Source organism: Myodes glareolus, chromosome 14 (assembly GCF_982192425.1).
Source record: "Myodes glareolus chromosome 14, mMyoGla1.1, whole genome shotgun sequence".
NCBI lineage: Eukaryota > Metazoa > Chordata > Mammalia > Rodentia > Cricetidae > Myodes > Myodes glareolus.
Window position 1 is genome coordinate 28,715,907 of NC_142039.1, and position 17,308 is coordinate 28,733,214.

Below are 17,308 nucleotides of genomic sequence, written 5' to 3' on the forward strand. Positions count from 1 at the left end.
GGCTGTCTCTCTTTGACCCTTTCACAGTGCACATCACCGATACATTGAAGTCTTATCACACAGCCCAGCCATGATACAACCCCTGTTACTCTCTTTCTTCATGACTTCTACTGGGTGCATCTTGTTCTGTACAGTTAGCACCTGCCCTTCCCACACCCTGCTTAGAATGTGCAAAGGAAGTTCCCTATCTGTCAGTGAGAAGTCTGAGTCATCTCTCAACACTTCCTCCTCTCCCCACAATCAAGGAAAAAAGCTGTTCTCTTTACTCTGCTCCTCTCGTGCTAGGATATGTATTATATTTTATGCCCTGCCTTGACTGACCATATGCAAAACAGCAATTGCTGTGTGGCACCTTCCCTGCTTTAGTTTCATTCCTTGAAGGCAAGGAGGCAGTTGAATCACAGTATTGTACTTTGTAACAGCAGAAAGATGGTGGTGGCTAGGGAAAGGTATAAAGGAATGATACGATGTGAATAAGCTAGGGTAATTTTACTGCTACCTATTTCTGGTGTGTTTGTTAACCTTACTCGTCATAACTAGACACGTTTGCATACTTGGTACATTATCTCATATAACTTATTCTATGCCTTCTTTTTCCATATATCACCCAGACATCCTGTCACCAAGAGACAAAGTTATAATCCTGGTGTGATGGTACACACTTTTAATACCAGCAGTCTGGAGGCAGAGGCAAAAGGATCTCTTAGTGATCAAAGTCAGCCTGGTCTACCTAGCAAGTCCCAGGACAGTCAGGAAAACTGAGAGAAACCCTGCCACCACCCCCCAAAACAGGACAAAGTCATAGATAAGGTTCCCCATTGCTATGGGATCCTTGTCCTGATGTCAGTGTCTTGACGGAATTTGGGAGCAGGAAGTTTGGAAGATGACCCTATAGGCCACATAGGCTTCCTCAGGATGAAAAGAAAGGTAGGGATTTTACTGTTGCTGTTACATAGTAAGGAGCAAGGGCCAAGAGTACAGAAAGAAGCTGTCCTCTATTAACACGCAATCACTCCTAGAATTCACGCCTTAAAGCTTCTGGCAGGAAATCTATCTTTAAGGCCAGCCTTGGGCCATCACTTCCCAGTACTTCCCCATAAGCCTCCAAGACTATGATTCTAACTATACCATTAAAGTTCCTGCCAGGAATATGTTTCCTTGAAGGATATCATAGAACCCAGGAGTTTTGAGAATGGAAGAGGTACAGGTTGCCATCAAGTACCATCAAAGCAGAAGAAGAGGCAGTCAAGGGGACGGAGACATTAAGGACAAAGATGAAAGCATTTCCTAAATCACTCATCTTCTCTCTTGGACTCCCTACCTTGGGCTGGTTGGCTGCTTCAGAGTGAAGATTTCTACCCAGGAGCTACTCCAGAAGAATCTAGGCTCACAGATATTCTTCTTTGCTTATCTTCTTATCTTCCTTTCATTCAGCTGACATTTTAGCTTAGTGACCAGGAATTCTGGTGGAGCCTACAGTACTGGGTTTGGAACCACCACCCCCCCGACACACACACCTCTAACAGATGTGCAGAAATGGATGAGTTATTTGTTTCTATGTACCTTCAATTTCTCAGTATAAAATTGAGGCTAACAATGATCCCTACAAAGTTAAAAATAACTCCTAATACATCCCAGTCCTCAAAACCTGTGACTGTGTCATCTTCGATGGCAAAAGTGGAACTTTGTATATGCAATTAAAATTGCAGGGCTTTGAGGTGAAAAAAATCATTCTAGATTATTTAGTCTTAATTTAATAACATGCCTTTCTGTATGTGAAAAATGTTTTTCTCTATAGTTAAAAAAAGAAGAGACCAGGGAAGAAAGGACCAAGAGATTTAATGTTACTAAGTTTGAAGATTGAGGAAGTGGCCATAAGCCAATGAGTACAGAAACATCTAGCAGCTGGAAAGATTAGATGATGAGAATTTTCCCCTATTGCCATCAAAATCAACCAGCCATGTTGACACCTAAAATTTTAGCCTAATGAGAACTGCTTCTTCCCAAATTTCTAACTTCTAAGACTATAAGATAAAACATTTGTGTTCTTTCAAGTCACTACTTTTGTAATAATTTGTACAGCGGTAACAGGAAATTCATCTACAGCTCATAGGGTTGTTAATTAGCTGAGATCAAACTGCTTGGAATAGTGCTTGATAAATAGTGGTTTAGAAATGTATGTGAATGATCCACAGCAACACATGCACACTCATGGGGACTAAATTCCTTGGGAAGTTGTTCTGAGCATTCTTTTCTCATTTTAATTAATTTTAAATTTAAGTGTGTGTGTGTGTGTGTGTGTCTTGACACTTGACACTTGAGTGGAAGTCAGAGGCCAACTCGAGGGAGCTGGTTTTCTCCAGTCACCGTGTGGGTCATCTGGCTTGGCAGTAAGTGCCTTTACTGATTAAGCGTCTCTCCAGCCCCTGTTCCATGTGTCCTAGGCTGCTCAGCGGTAATTGTCCTGGATTCACTAGATATCAGTAGATCGTCTTCCACCTTCACTCTCCTCTTGTAAGTTCTGAGTAATAAAAAAATTAAATCTTAACTTTAAATGAAAGTGATCCTACCCGAGTTAAATATTGATATGTGATGTTTCAGACCTCTGTGAAACCAGTGCATCGGAGTACTAATTACATAATATGTAATTTATGTGCACATATATATAACACATTACGTGCATTTAATAAATATTACAGATGCATGTATAATTACATGTATGTAATATATTACATATACATATATAATTACATGTGGAAGAATAATGCATGTATATACATATTACATATATATGGGTATACACATATGTGGGAATACACACAGACAATACTCACACACAAGATAAATAAGAATGCAAGTTTGTTATCCATTAAATAATTTTCCTAGCACAGCCAACCATCATATTATGCAGATCAAGCTAGCTCTCCAGAGGGCTGAAGGAGATTCCACAGAGTTCTTGGTGTGCCACAGACTTACTGTCTGTTTGTTATACCAAAGGATGGTGACAACATGACTGAAGTATTGAGAAATGTGAAATGGGTATTTCAAGGACATATATGGGTATTTTCAATACACAGGCTTGAAATGCTGGAATAGCTATCATAAATACTGTCCCAGTGGGCAAAGGCGCTCACTGCAAGCCTGACAACCTAAGTTTGATACCCGAGACTCACATGGTAGAAGAGAACCAACTCCTGCCGGTCATCCTCTGACTTCCATGCATGTGCTACGGCATGCCTGTGTGCACATTCACACACGCACCAAATCAAATAGATAGGTGTAATAATAAAAAGCAAAAAGCAAACTAAACAATATTTATTAAATGATGAAAACCTAGATGAGCATTTCCTCTAGAGCACACGATGATGAGAGTAGTCAGGACAATAGAAAGAGAATCAGACACTGGAGGAAAGAACCGAGCAGCTGGAGCCTCCTAACTTCTGGGGCTTCTTACCAGAAATCACTGCAAATATTTCCCTGATTCCACAAGAGGATTTTTCTCTGTATATCCGTATTATATATTTCTCAGTATGAAAAATTTCTGTATACCATCATTTTTAAACAAGGAAAGAAATCTGTACCATTGCAATCATAAACATCTAATTTTTAAGATAATGCTCTCTATTATTCCAAGAGTCTACTGTTTTAGGAAATTTGCATAGTCTATTTTTGGTTCAAGAGAATGAAGTGTGAATAAGTAGATGAGGATTCTAGTTATGGATACTAAATTATTATGTCATGGTTATGACACCTGTGTCTATGAGGACCCAGGGTACTGCTTGAGTTACTGAATGCCCCTTCCTTCATCTCTGACTCACATTCCATACAAAGGCTCTCTGGATGGTTGAAAGCATACTGTGTGTATTGTTTGTGTTTCCCACACACTTCCATCACCTATATTTGGAATCTATATTGCTGGTATTTTGTATGAGCGTGTAGAATTTACTGGGGAGCAGAGAGAGGTGCAGCCCAAGTCCCCTCCCTGCCATGCTTGCTGCAGAGTGAATATTGGAGACTCTAAAGGCCATCCTGGATATCCGTCATGCTGAGAGGGCTGTGTAAGTTACACTAATGGCTTCCAAGGCCTGGGTTGCTTGGGCTCTACCTGTGTTCACTGTCCTGTACCATCAAATTGAGAGTATTGGCCTATGATAGAATGTGGAAGTGTTGTCATGCATAGGTGGGATACAGATGGGGAGCATCTCCAAGGAAAACTCGTCTGTCATCCTTCTGGTTGTGGAGGGACAAGAGGGCCGGTGCTGCACTAACTATGCATGATCGGGTCAATGGGGGGACTCTTTTTTTTTTTCCTTATTTATTTATTTAAAGAATTTCCACTTCCTCCCCTCCTCCCAATACCCTCCCGCTCCCCCCACTCCCTCTCCTCCTCCCTCACCATTCCCAAGAGCAGTCAGGGTTTCCTGCCCTGTGGGAAATTCAAGTTCCTCCCCCCTCCCTCCAGGTCCAGGAAGGTGAGCATCCAAACAGACCAGGATCCCAAAAAGCCAGTCCATGCAGACGAAACAAGACCCAATGCCATTATCAATGGCTTCTCAGTCAGCCCCCATGTCAGCCACATTCAGAGAATCCGGTTTGATCACATGCTCGTTCAGTCCCAGTCCAGCTGGCCTTGGTGAGCTCTCATTCGATCAGTCCCGTTGTATCAGTGGGTGAGCGCACCCTTCGCGGTCCTGACTTCCTTTTTCATGTTCTCCTTCCTTCTGCTGTTCATTTGGACCTTGGGGGCTCAGTTCAGTGCTCCAATGTGGGTCTCCGTCTCTATCTCCATCCATCGTCGGATGAAGGTTCCCTCTGGTTCTGCTTTCCTTGCTCACAATCTCCCTCCCTCTGCATCTCATCTGGACGTAGGGAGTTAAGTCCAGTGTTCCAATATGTGTCTCTGTCTCTATCTCCATCCTTCGCCAGATGAAGGTTCTGTGGTGACATGCAAAATATTCATCAGTATGGTTATGGGCCAAGGCCAGTTCAGTTACCCTCTCCTCTGCTGCCCAGGGAACAATCCAGGGACCTCTCCTTGGGCCTGGGATCCCCTCCAGAATCAAGTCTCTTGCAAACCCTAAAATGGCTCCCTTAGTTGAGATATAAACTTCCCTGCTCCCATAACCATCCTTCCTCCCTCCGCCCCCCTCCTGTTTTTCCTCGATGCCCGACTCAGATTGCCATCTTAGAGCAGGAAATGCATGTCAGCACATTTAGACATCACACTACTCAAGGAGCTCTCTGGTTGCCGGTGGTGCAAACTTCTGAGCTCGAGTTGCTCTCTATTGTCAGAGATTGTGAAGTGGATGAACCCTTAGAGACGGTGATTACACTCTCACTTCATGAGAGTTGAGAGGAACAAAGTAGAGGTGCCTCCTTTAAAGAAATCTGCCCTTTCCAAGTTCAAATATCCATTTCCCTAAGGAAAATATTGTAACAATGAAAGACAAAGGTTTATTTAGGATTAGGCACTTAGCATTAGCTTGCCCAGAAGTTCTAAAGAAGTTAGGGTCAATCGAGACAACAGAATGCTTTTAGTGTCATTGGACCGAACCTACCTTAAACTGGAAGAGCTCCCTTCTTTCCAGTCAGCCCACGGTTATCAAGAAGACAATAGGAAGCCATGCACAGTGCCACCTCCTTTGGCAATAATGAACAAACAGTTCTTATGATCACCTCTTTTTGGAACATCATTATTCTTCTCTGTCAATGCCATTTCTTCCGTATTTTGTATACTGGTGTCAGATCTCAACTTGCAATCCAAAACCAACACACCGATCACTGAGTAACACTCATGCTTTGTCCATGGAAAAATGTCAGCCTCCTGTCCATGGTCAGCAACAATGAGCCCAGTGAGTTATAAGAATCCACTGACTGTGTGAGAGAGAAAGAAATGATTGCTGGCATCTTTTTTTCCCTTCAAAATCCCAGTAAAACAAGGAAGACAGAATAATCCAAAAATGAAGCCTTTCTTTGCATGAGTCAGAATGTTCATGATATCTACCCAGGCACTGGTGATACCTCTGGGAACATCATGGGGCTCATGTGTCAGCTCCTTTGAATTGCTGTGACCAAGATACCCGAAAGAAACACTTCAGGGAAGAAAGGCTTAGTTTACCGCTTGGTAACAGAGATTTCCATCTGTAGTCCTTGGCTCCACTGGAGTCAAGGCTTGTGGTGAGGCAGAATGTCATGGCGGTGGGAGAGTGTGGAAATGGTGACAGGCAGGAAGCAGATAGTGAGGCTGAAACCCAGGTATAACCTCCAGTGTTACATTTCACTGTTCATCCAGATAGACACACCTTCTTAGGTTTCCAACACCTCCCAAATAGAAACAAGTGTCCAACCCATAAGCCTGTGGAGAACAGTTTATATGCAAGTAACTCATGTGAGAATCATCTAGCAGAGTTACCTTGGGGCTCTCTAACCCTGGTAGTGGTCTCTAGCCTGGCATACAGAAGAAAGGAACCCTTAAGTGTGTCACCCATACTTTCTAAACACACTTGGTCTGGTTCTTGCCTCTTCTATACCTCAGACGCTTTCTTGACTTACTCTTTTCTTCCTTCCTTCCTTCCTTCCTTCCTTCCTTCCTTCCTTCTTTCTTTCCTTTCTTTCTTCCTTCCATTTTATTTTTTCAAGGCAGGGTATCTGTGTAACCACCCTGGCTGTTTTGGAACTCACTGTCTAGACCAGACTGGCCTCGAACTCAAAGAGATCATCCTGCCTCTGTTTCTTGAGCATTGGGATTAAAGGTATGCACTATCATGTCCAGCTGATATTTTACTTCTAATTGTGTATATAGGTGTGTGATTGTGTGTTGAATATGCACATGTCATACTACAGGGTCCAAAGAGGGCATCAGATACCCAGGAGTTGGACTTTTAGGCAGTTACAAATCACCTAATTGCTAGGAATTGAAGTCAGTCATCTGCAAAAGTGGTATGTGCTCTTACCTGAGGAGTTGTCTCTCCAGCCACCTACTCTTTTTTGTTTTGTTTTGTTTTTCAAGACAGGGTTTCTTCGTAGCTTTGGAGCCTATCCTGGAACTAGCTCTTGTAGACCAAGCTGGCCTTGAACTCACAGAGATCCCCCAGCCTCTGCTTCTCAAGTGCTGGGATAAAGGCATGTACCACCACCACCACCCAGCTTTCAGAAATGACGGAAATCTGGAATATTCATGAAGAATCCTGGTGACTTCAGCCCCCTGTTACCTTTGGTCACACAGCACGGTAAGAATCACGGGTTAATAGCAAGGGTGAATTTAGTCTCAGGAGACGACTTGCATATAACCATTAACTAAGTGGCTATCCAATGTCACCTGAACATTGACTCCTGTTTCAGTAGGGTAAATATGACACAAATTTTTTTTGTGTGAAAAAAAGACTTCACAGTCTTTTACCTTTTCACTCAAAAGCGTCAGCTCCAGGCACATTTGACATTGTTGTTCTATGCGTGGACTGCTTGGTTTGCTCTTTGCTATGGAAGTCTGTAAGACCGGAAGGAGGTTGGCGATCGTGATGGCTGCTGCTGCTGTTGTTGCCATTATCACCTCCTAGAGGAACCGTGGACTGTTTCTATGTGCTTTGATTTCCCTCTCTCCCAAAGCAAGGAACTAAATCACTACTCCTGGAAGTCTCCAGCTTTCAGCATTTCTACAGCACTGAAAGACTTGTAGTCAAGTTGGGCAAGGAGAGGGATTTTTAAATGTGGTCCATGGTTGCTTGTTCCATATCACTTGCGTCATCTCACAAATGCGTTTATTACACAAGAATTCTGGGCCTGGTGCGATAGCACAGAAGTTGAGTGCTTACTCCAAGCACCTGTGTAAAAAGTTAGGCGTGGTCCCATACATGCCTGTAACCCAAGCTCTGAGAGGGGAAGAGACAGGATTGCTGGGGTTCACCAGCTGCCATCCTCACTGAAAATCATGAGCTCCAGGTTCAGAAGGAGATCCTATTGTCAGAGGTCACTTGATGCCTTCCTCTGACCTCTTGACCCATGTATATACACATATATGTGCGCGCGCACACATCCACACTTACTTCTGTCTTGTTCCCACATTTACTGCTTCACTGAACAGTGAGGACAAAGAATAAATGCTTGTTTCATGGTTTAGTGTTCTTTCGCTTTAAATTAACCACCCCTCAGCTCAGCTTGGCAGACAGCTGTCTATTGGCTGTGCTCAGCAATGTCCTGTTCCAATCTCAAGGACGTTCTATATTCCTAATTTCATAATGACGTCTAGGACCACTTTCTCAAACATCTGTCCTGCTCCAGTCTGTTCATGGCACGGAAGGGTCTGTATCCCCGTCAAATGTGTGAAGCTACGCAAGCTGTCATAGCAAAATAACTGTGGGCTTGGCATAATAATAATTTCCCCAAAAATCTAAATCTGGAAATAAAAGATCAAAGTGTAGGTGGCTTTGGTTACTTGTGATGCTCCTTCCTGACTTCTACCTATTTCCACATGGCTTTCCTCTGTGCATGTGAGCATCTGAATCACCATTAGTGTTCTTCTTTCCTTTTCTTAAAGGATAAAGCATATATATAGCTGTTTAACTCTCTTGCTCCATTTTGCAAAACCCCCAAAGATTTAAGAGTTTGTGATGGATAATCTTGCTCATCGACTTGGCACGCCTGTGAAGAAGGAACCTCAATTGAGGGATTACCTTTATCAGATTGATCTGTTGGCATGCCTAGGGGGCATTTAAAAAAAAAACTGGTAATTCATGTAGGAGGGACCAGTCCACTGTGGGTGGTGCCATCTCTGGGAGTTCCTGCTGTGGCTTCCCAGATGATGAGCTATAACCTATGAGTTGTAATGACCCTTTCCCTCCCTGAGTTGCTTTTGGTCACTGTGGGGGGCTGCAACCACATTCTCCATTGCTTCAAGGGACAGAGGTAGAGATTGACCTCTGTGACCTCAAGGTGTGGTGGTACACGTCTTTAGTCCCAACGCCTGGGAGGCAGAGGCAGATTGACCTCTGTGACCTCAAGGTGTGATAGTACACGCCTTTGGTCCCAATGCCTGGGAGGCAGAGACAGGCAGATCTCTGTGAGTTCAAGGTGTTGTAGCACATGCCTTTAATCCCAGCGCAGTGCTTGGTAACTCTCTACTGCTGCGTCCCTGCCGAGGCATCATCTTCCGATATACTTCCGAGGCATCATCTGGGATAATGGGCAGCGGACCAATCCAAGAGTGACACGTCAGAAGCGAGGACTGTTTCCTTTATAAGGGCTGGGTTCCCCTCATTCTTGGTCTCCGCCATGTAAGCTTATGCTCTCCCTCTCAAGACGCATTAAAGCTTTGCTGCAGAAGGATCCTAAGTGCCCCGCGTCGTTCTTGCTGGCGAGACGGTAGCACGGGACAGGTCACGGTGTTTAATACAGCAGCAGAAAAGAAAACTAGAACACAGTTCTGCCCTCTTTAGTCCAAATGGCAGACAGCAGAGTGCATGCTCACTGTTGTTTAGTCATGCCCCTCACAGCCAAATTTTTTGTTTGTTTGTTTGTTTTTTGAGTCAGGGTTTCTCTGTAGCTTTAGAGCATGTCCTGAACTAGCTCTTGTAGACCAGACTGGACTCGAACTCACACAGATCGGCCTGCCTCTGTCTCCCGAGTGCTGGGATTAAAGGCGTGCGCCACCACCGTCCGGCTTCACAGCCAAGTTTTTAGTTTGGGGAGAACATGGTGTGATGGTTAATTTTGGTCACCAGATTAACTGGACTGAGAGTCATCTTGGAATTAGTACAACACACCTCTGAGTGTATCTGTGATGGTTACAATTTGTCCTCTAATATAGGCAACACGATAGTCTGGGACCCAAGCAGAATAAGTGGGAGGAGAGGACAGATCCCATTGGCACAACCATTTTCTCTATGCTTTCTGACCACCACTGTGAACACAATTAATATCTCTCTCTCTCTCTCTCTCTCTCTCTCTCTCTCTCTCTCTCTCTCTCTCCATTCAAGACAGAGTTTCTCTGTAACTTTGGAACACGTCCTGGAACTAGCTCTGGCCTCAAACTCACAGAGATCCTCCTGCCTCTGCCTCCCAAGTGCTGGGATTAAAGGCGTGCACCACCACTGCCCGGCTAATCTTTCTCTTAAGTCACGTGTGTGAGATATTTTATCCGAGTGATGAAAAGTTTGACCAATCAAAGAATAGGTGAAGAATTTCCGAATCTTCAAGTTTCTCAACAGTTCATTCTGTAAGGTCTCTTCTTGTACATTTTGCAATAGTCATCGAGGAGAAACAAAGTCATACCTTCAACCTTTTGCTAAGTGTCCTAGTAGATAAACTAATATTTGCCTTCTGCAAGGCTTGAGAATTATAGCTGGGTGCGGTATTCATGCCTGTAATTACATCACTAAGGAGGCTGAGGCAGGAAGGCTAACCTGGTCCCAGGCCAGCCGGAACTCTATTGTGAGAACCTGTCTCAAAAAAGCCAAATAAACAACCAAGACTCTGGAATATAATTCAGCCAAGTTCCTTGACACTTTATGCTCAGTTTTCTAATAGTGTGCTGCTTATTTCTGAGACCTCATCAGAATTACCTGTAACACCCATATTCCTACTACCAGTTTCTTCAAGACGCTCTAGGGCACTGGTTCCCAATCTGTGAGTCACCAACCCTTTGGGGCCGACTGACCCTTTTACAGGGTCACATATCAGATATTCTACTTTTCAGATGTTTAGATTATAATTCATAACAGTAGAAAAATTACAGTTAGGAAGTAGCAACCAAAACAATTTTATGGCTGCAGGCCACCCCAACATAAGAAACTGTGTTAAAGGGTCACAGCGTTAGGAAGGTTAAAAACTACTGCTCTAGAGTTTTGTTAGAAGGAACTCAAAACTTTTCTAGCCTTTACCCATGATCCAGATCCAAAACCTTTTATGCCTCAGAATACTGGTTAAACCTTTTGGGACCAAAATCTGAATCTGTAATTATCTAGGATTCTTCAGTAAAACAGAACAAATAAGATATGTATGTGTGTGTATCAGAGAGGGAGACAGATAAAGAGAGACGTAAGTAGAATGTTTGTTTGGTTGAGTAACTTAGTGATTGAAGAAGATTGGTTCGTGAGATTATATAGGCTGGACAAGTGCTGTGTGACTATTCCTGAGATGTGAAAAATGCCCACCCACCCCAGACAGGAACCTGACAACAGAAGAACATAGTGATGATACCACCAAAGTCCAACCTGGGGAACCCATTAATTTACTGGGGTTACTTACAGAAGTTGGGTGAGGAGTTACCTACAGAAGCAGAAGTATCTCAAAGGCAGCTATATCCCTGAAAGCCCACCCCTGCGTGGGTCATGGATCATGAAAGGTGGACTCTTTTTTTTTTTAATTTTTTTGAGACAGGGTTTCTCTGTAGCTTTGAAACCTGTCCTGGAACTAGCTCTTGTAGACCAGGCTGGCCTTGAACCCACAGAGACCCACCTGCCTCTGCCTCCCAAGTGCTGGGATTAAAGACGTGCACCACCACCGCCTGGCCAAGGTGGACTCTTCTGAACACGTCTTTACTGCCTATATAACCTTGGGGAGGGGTTCTTGTGTATCTGGTCATTTTCCGAAGATTTCCTGAGACTCCTGGGTTATTTACTTCCTGAATCTGAAGGAGTCGTCTACCTTTAAAATGTCCCAAGTCTCTGCAATCCTTCTTTAGAACTTCCTGGATCCTAGGTGCTTAGAAGAAAATTGCTACAGAATAGCAAGTCCAAAACCGGCAGTTCAAGTTCAAAGGGCATCTGCCAGCTGTATTCCTTATCTATAGAGAAATCTATTTTTTCCAGTTCCAACTCTTCAGCTGATCCAAGGAGACTAACTCGGTTATGGAAATCAGTCTGCTTTATTCAGCCAATATTCTAAATTTTAATCTCATCCCAGACACTTTCCCAGAAGCCTTCAGAGTGTTTGACCCTCTGTCTGGGCTAAACCGACACTAAAACTAATGTTTATGTCTGCCACACCTCCCTTTCATGTCTTTAGTTTTCTTATCATCATTATCCCTCTGTTTCCTCATTAAACACAAAAGAGGAGTAGAAAGCAAGCCCAAGGGACTGGCAGTACCTGCTTCACATAAGGAAACTCGACTGCAAAGATAGACAGCAGGACAATTACCAAGAAAACATGTAGTTCCCTCTCCTTTCAATTGCACATTTCTCTTCTCAGAACTGAAGATTTGGATTGAGGCAGTTGGCAGAGCCACATCTACTATTGTGATTTTATAGGTAGTAACAAACTATTGACATACATTCACTTAGGATCTTTTGGGTAAATCAGGCCGTGGAGCCATCAGTGAATCAAAGTATATTTGAGGCAAATGAAGTAAGTAAACACCCAGAAATCAATGGTTAATACTCCTCTTCACATCCTGAACAGTTTGGGATATTCCATAAATTCCAAAGGCCTGGTTTACCGGGCCGGGGGTGGGGGTGTTTGAGTGGTAGCTCTGCAAGCCTAAACTAGTCTCTCTCTGACTTTCCTTTTTTCAAGACAGGATATCCCTGGCTGTCCTGGAACTTCCTCTGTAGACCAGGCTGACCTTGAACTCACAGAGATCCTCCTGCCTCTGCCTCCTGAGTGCTGGGATTTAAGGTACGTGCCACCACAGCCTGCCTGACTTTACTTTCTTAATATCTATGATCAAATTATGTGTTGTACACAAACCCTGCACCTGTAATCCTAGCACTTGATAGGTAGGAGCGGGAGGATCAAGAGTTCAAGGTCAAGACCTGCCTAGACCCCATGAAACTGTCTCAAAACAATCAGTGAGTGAAGGTGGGGGTAGGTGAGGAGAAAAAAACAAAGAAATTATGGACTGGGGCTTCTAATACACTTGGCAGAGTACTTTCCTACCATGCAGAAAGCTTTGAGTTCAATCCCCAGAACTTCATAAAACAAGAATCGCACTGACACTTGGAAGGAAGAGGCAGTAGGAGCAGAGGTTCAAGGTCATTCTCAGTTATTTAGTGATTTTGAGGCCAACTTGGGCTACAGAGGACTCTGTCGGGGGGAGGGGGGAGAGAAAGTTTGGTATTCATTTCAATATATTACTACATAAGTCAACAAAGTCTGGCGTTGGTGTTGACTTCATTGCCAACTTTTTTTTTTTTTTTTTTTGGTCATTGCACATGGTGCCTTGTACCGGGGGGTAAATAATCAGATTATTAACTTAAAGTGGACAAGTGTTTGAAACGCGTTACAGTATCAGTGTTGGCCCTGAAATCACAGTCATCCTGCCTCAGTCTCCCAAAAAAATGCAAGTAACTTTTAAAGCTATTAATATGAATTTGTTTATTTAAGGTTGAAATTTTTTTTTAAATTATTGTTATAAAGAAAGGAGGTTCCTTTTGGTTCATGGATTTGATTCAAGTTCAAAGACCTTTATTTGAATCAATTTATTGCAGGGTGACCTGGTAAACAGTGTTTCATGGGAAGAAAGAGAGAGAGAATTATATGTATCTAATGTATTTTATAGCATTTGAGATAAAACTTTAAAGATGAAACACTCACAATTAGTAGTCTATTTTACAGAATGATAATTGGTTGCCTCAGTTTCTGTACCCAGTCTCTTGGTTTTCATTCAACTTGGGCACATGTCAGGAGATCCATGGCTCAAGAAGAATTTAAGGCTAGAGTTCACTAACAGTAGGCACCCAACTACCCAACACTTGGGAAGGAAGAAAGGACTATCTTGGAGTTCTTTGTCCCATGAAAGCAGTCTGAAATTATTGCTCATTGACAGTTACTGTTAACTGTTGATTTGGTTTTTAGGCAGCAACATCTTGCACATGACCTGGACCAGCATACAAGATTGATTGGTACCCATGGAATAAATGAGTGTTTTTAACCACATTTACATAGCAATTGTTATATGCCAGGCACTGTTTTAGTTGCTTCACAAATTACTAGAAATTTAATCCTCACAGCAACCTTATACATAGGTGCAATTATCAGCTCCTTTTTACACACGAAGAAACTGAGGTACAGAGATGCAGGTTAAACTTGTCTAATACCATCAGAAACTGAGCTGGATCTAAATAATCTATCTGACTTCAAAGTCCATTCTCCTAAGGGCTATGGATGAATGAATAGTACTGAAACAGACTGCCTACAAAATGACTTGGAAGCCATTAGTGGCCCCTCTACCACCCTGGTAGCTGTCTAGAGGGTACTGGAGAGAAACTTTGGTACCTGACTCAGTTAGGGTTTCTATTGCTGTGAAGAGACACCATGACCACAGCAACTCTTATAGAGGAAAACATTTAATTGGCGTGGCTCACTTACAGTTTCAGAGGTTTAGTCCATTACCATCATGAGGGGACATGGCAGCGTGCTGCCAGACATGATGCTGGAGAAGGAGCTGATAATTCTACATCTTGATCTGTAGGCAACAGGAACACTGAACATTGCTTGAGCATAGGAGATCTCAAAGCCTGTGCCCATAGTGACACACTTCCTCCAAGGCCACCCCTACTCCAACAAAGCCACGCCGGCTAATAGTGCCACTCCCTATTAGCTTATGGGGGTAAATAACAATCATACTACCACAGTAGCCTAGAGAATGAGCTGGATTTTGATGTGGATTATTTTGATCAAGCTGCTCTCAAATGACTGATCTACTCAGAGCCAGGTATAGCGTAGCCTTCTGGCATGCGCAGACTCACAACCACACCAGCAATTTACTGTGTAGGATTGCAATGGACAGAGATGCAGAATGAACCCAGAGCATCCAATATAGCCAGGATTACCTTTAGATGGAAACCTTGGGTCATTATGCAGAAGAGGCCACTGTGGTTGTTATTCAGCATTCCTACAGAAACAGGGGTCATATCTGACAAACTAGTAACAGTACGTCTCAGAGAGAGTGTCTATAAATAATTCCCAACCAAATAGTATCTTGAATCAGAACAATGTTCTCTGCTCAACCTTCTATTCTCTGGGTGAAAATCCACAAGGAAAATAGTTGAAAAATGAATAGAGAACCTTTCTTAGGCCACACCATGATTACACATAGATCTACTCCATGCATATATACACTCAAGAGACAGGTGAGGAAGACCCACAGGGGACTCGCAAAAGAGCAAAGAGAATAAAGAACTTCACCTTTTCTAAGATTGTAGGTGATGATAGGAATCTTCCAGAGCCAGAAAAGGAAAGTAGCCACTATGGGAAACCAACAACTCATTTGTTTAGTAGGGCTCTCCTCTGGAGCCCTCCAATTTTAAATCCCTAATACCTTGGACTTTAGAGTTATCCACCTTCTGAACTGGGTCTGACTCTTGTCCTGAGTCAGGGGCAGGACCCAGGGAACTGGTCAGTGGCCCTGAAAGCTGGTCCTTGGGAAAGGCAAGACAATTCCAGCAGGGACCAATCCCAGACCTGGTCTCCTATACTTCCGGCTCAGTGTGTTCCCAACTGAAATCCCTAAAGCATCCACGTGGCTCCTTTAAACGCCACATTTTGAAAGTGGTATGAAAACTCTGTGATCATTTAAAATAGGCTATTTTGATACTTTCCACTATTACAAGAATGTTACATTTTCACATTTATTATGTTACGTGTGTGCGCTTGAGCACATGTGTGTGTGCAAGTGTGAATGCACACGTGAAGATTGGAGAATAACTTTCAAGAGTTGATTCTCTTTTTTCACTAGATGGGTTCCCAGGAATGAGCTTGGTTTGTCAGGTTTGGTTGCAAGTACTCTTAACCAACACATCATCTCCTCATACCCCAATTTTAACTTTCTTCTTGGAGTATGTATAAATCTGTGTTTTCTTTGTACATAAAAGGCTCTTTTAAATGACTTTAGAGTCCTTTATTCTATTCTTAGCCTTTTAAAACCTTTTAGCCACCTGTCTTTCCAGTAACAACAAACAAGAACATGAGAAGAATTTAACCCAGAAAATATGACCATGCCAATTTCTATTATTAAATGAAGAATTGTGTGATGAAGAGAGACTAATTTATATGAATATCTCCATCTTCACATTTGGACACTTTCTGGGCTATCTGGTGAACTCTGGTAAAGAATGTAGACTCTGGGTCTTGGTTTAAGCAGTTCAAAGAAGAAAGTGGTCACAGTATGGAGGGAGATGCTGGAACTCTGGATACTGCTGAAAACTGTACTGGGTGTCTATGAAAACAAGGAGTATGACTTCCCTGTGGTTTGGGATGTAGCACCAGGAAGAAAGGGATGCAGGTAGCTCAGATGGTAAGAATGATGACAAGCGTGTGGAACTCAGCTTTGGCTGCGACTGAGAAGCGTGAGAGACATTCCAGGGAGCAGGAGGTTGAACGTGTAAGTTAGATAAAAATGTGTTAACATCAATCTTTGGGGCCAGCATAACCACAAAGGTGGGAGGAGGGAAGAGGATCAGAGAAAGAAAGGAAATGGGAGAGGTACACCCTGAACCCCAGGCTCTCCGTGCCGCACTGGCCTCTATTTTTATTTCCTAAGTTCTCTGACTCCTGCTTAGGGCTGGCATATGACCTGACCCCTAACATGCTTGGCTGGAGTCCTATGACTGTCTTTATCCATCCTTGCCCTCAGGGTTTTCGTGTCTGACTACTTCCTCTCTGAGTAGAGAGCTGTCTGCCTGATGCTAAGCAGTTTCTGCCTTCCTCCAAGCTGGGCATCTGTACATGGTGACTGCTGTAGGACCACCCTGACTTCTCAGATCCTAGTGGTCTTTCCTCACTGGATTTGATGACAGTGCCTCTCTCATGAGTTACTTCAGTTCCAAAGATGATTCTCAGAGCCCAGGATTCACCTAATGCCGTTAACATGATGACAGAAGCTAAGCACATTCCAATGTCATCTGCTGTCTCCAAGTGTAATATTTGATCTTGGCTTCAGATCTAAGAATGAATGCAAATATTGTCATGGGTGGAAGAAGAGAATGGAATTAGTACGGCTGAGTAGCTCATAAACTCCAGTTCTTGGCTAATGATTTTTATGATATTATATAATTACATCTCAAAAACTCCTATAAAAAGCCTTTATTCCTTAATACTTAGTAGCTGTATTAGTTGCTTTTCTTGTTGCTGTGACAAAATATTTTTAAAAAACCCAAATAAATGAAGTAAGGGTTTGTTTGGAGGGCACAGTCTGCCATGGTAGGGAAAGTAGGGATGAGGCAGGTGGGCACGTTGCTGGCCACATTGTACATGTAGTCATGAATCTGGTAAAAATGAAAACTGGTTCTCGACATACTTTTTTCTTTTTATACAGTCCTGCCCCCCAGTACATGAACACCACTGTCACACTGAGGGTGGGTCCTCCCCTAAAGTA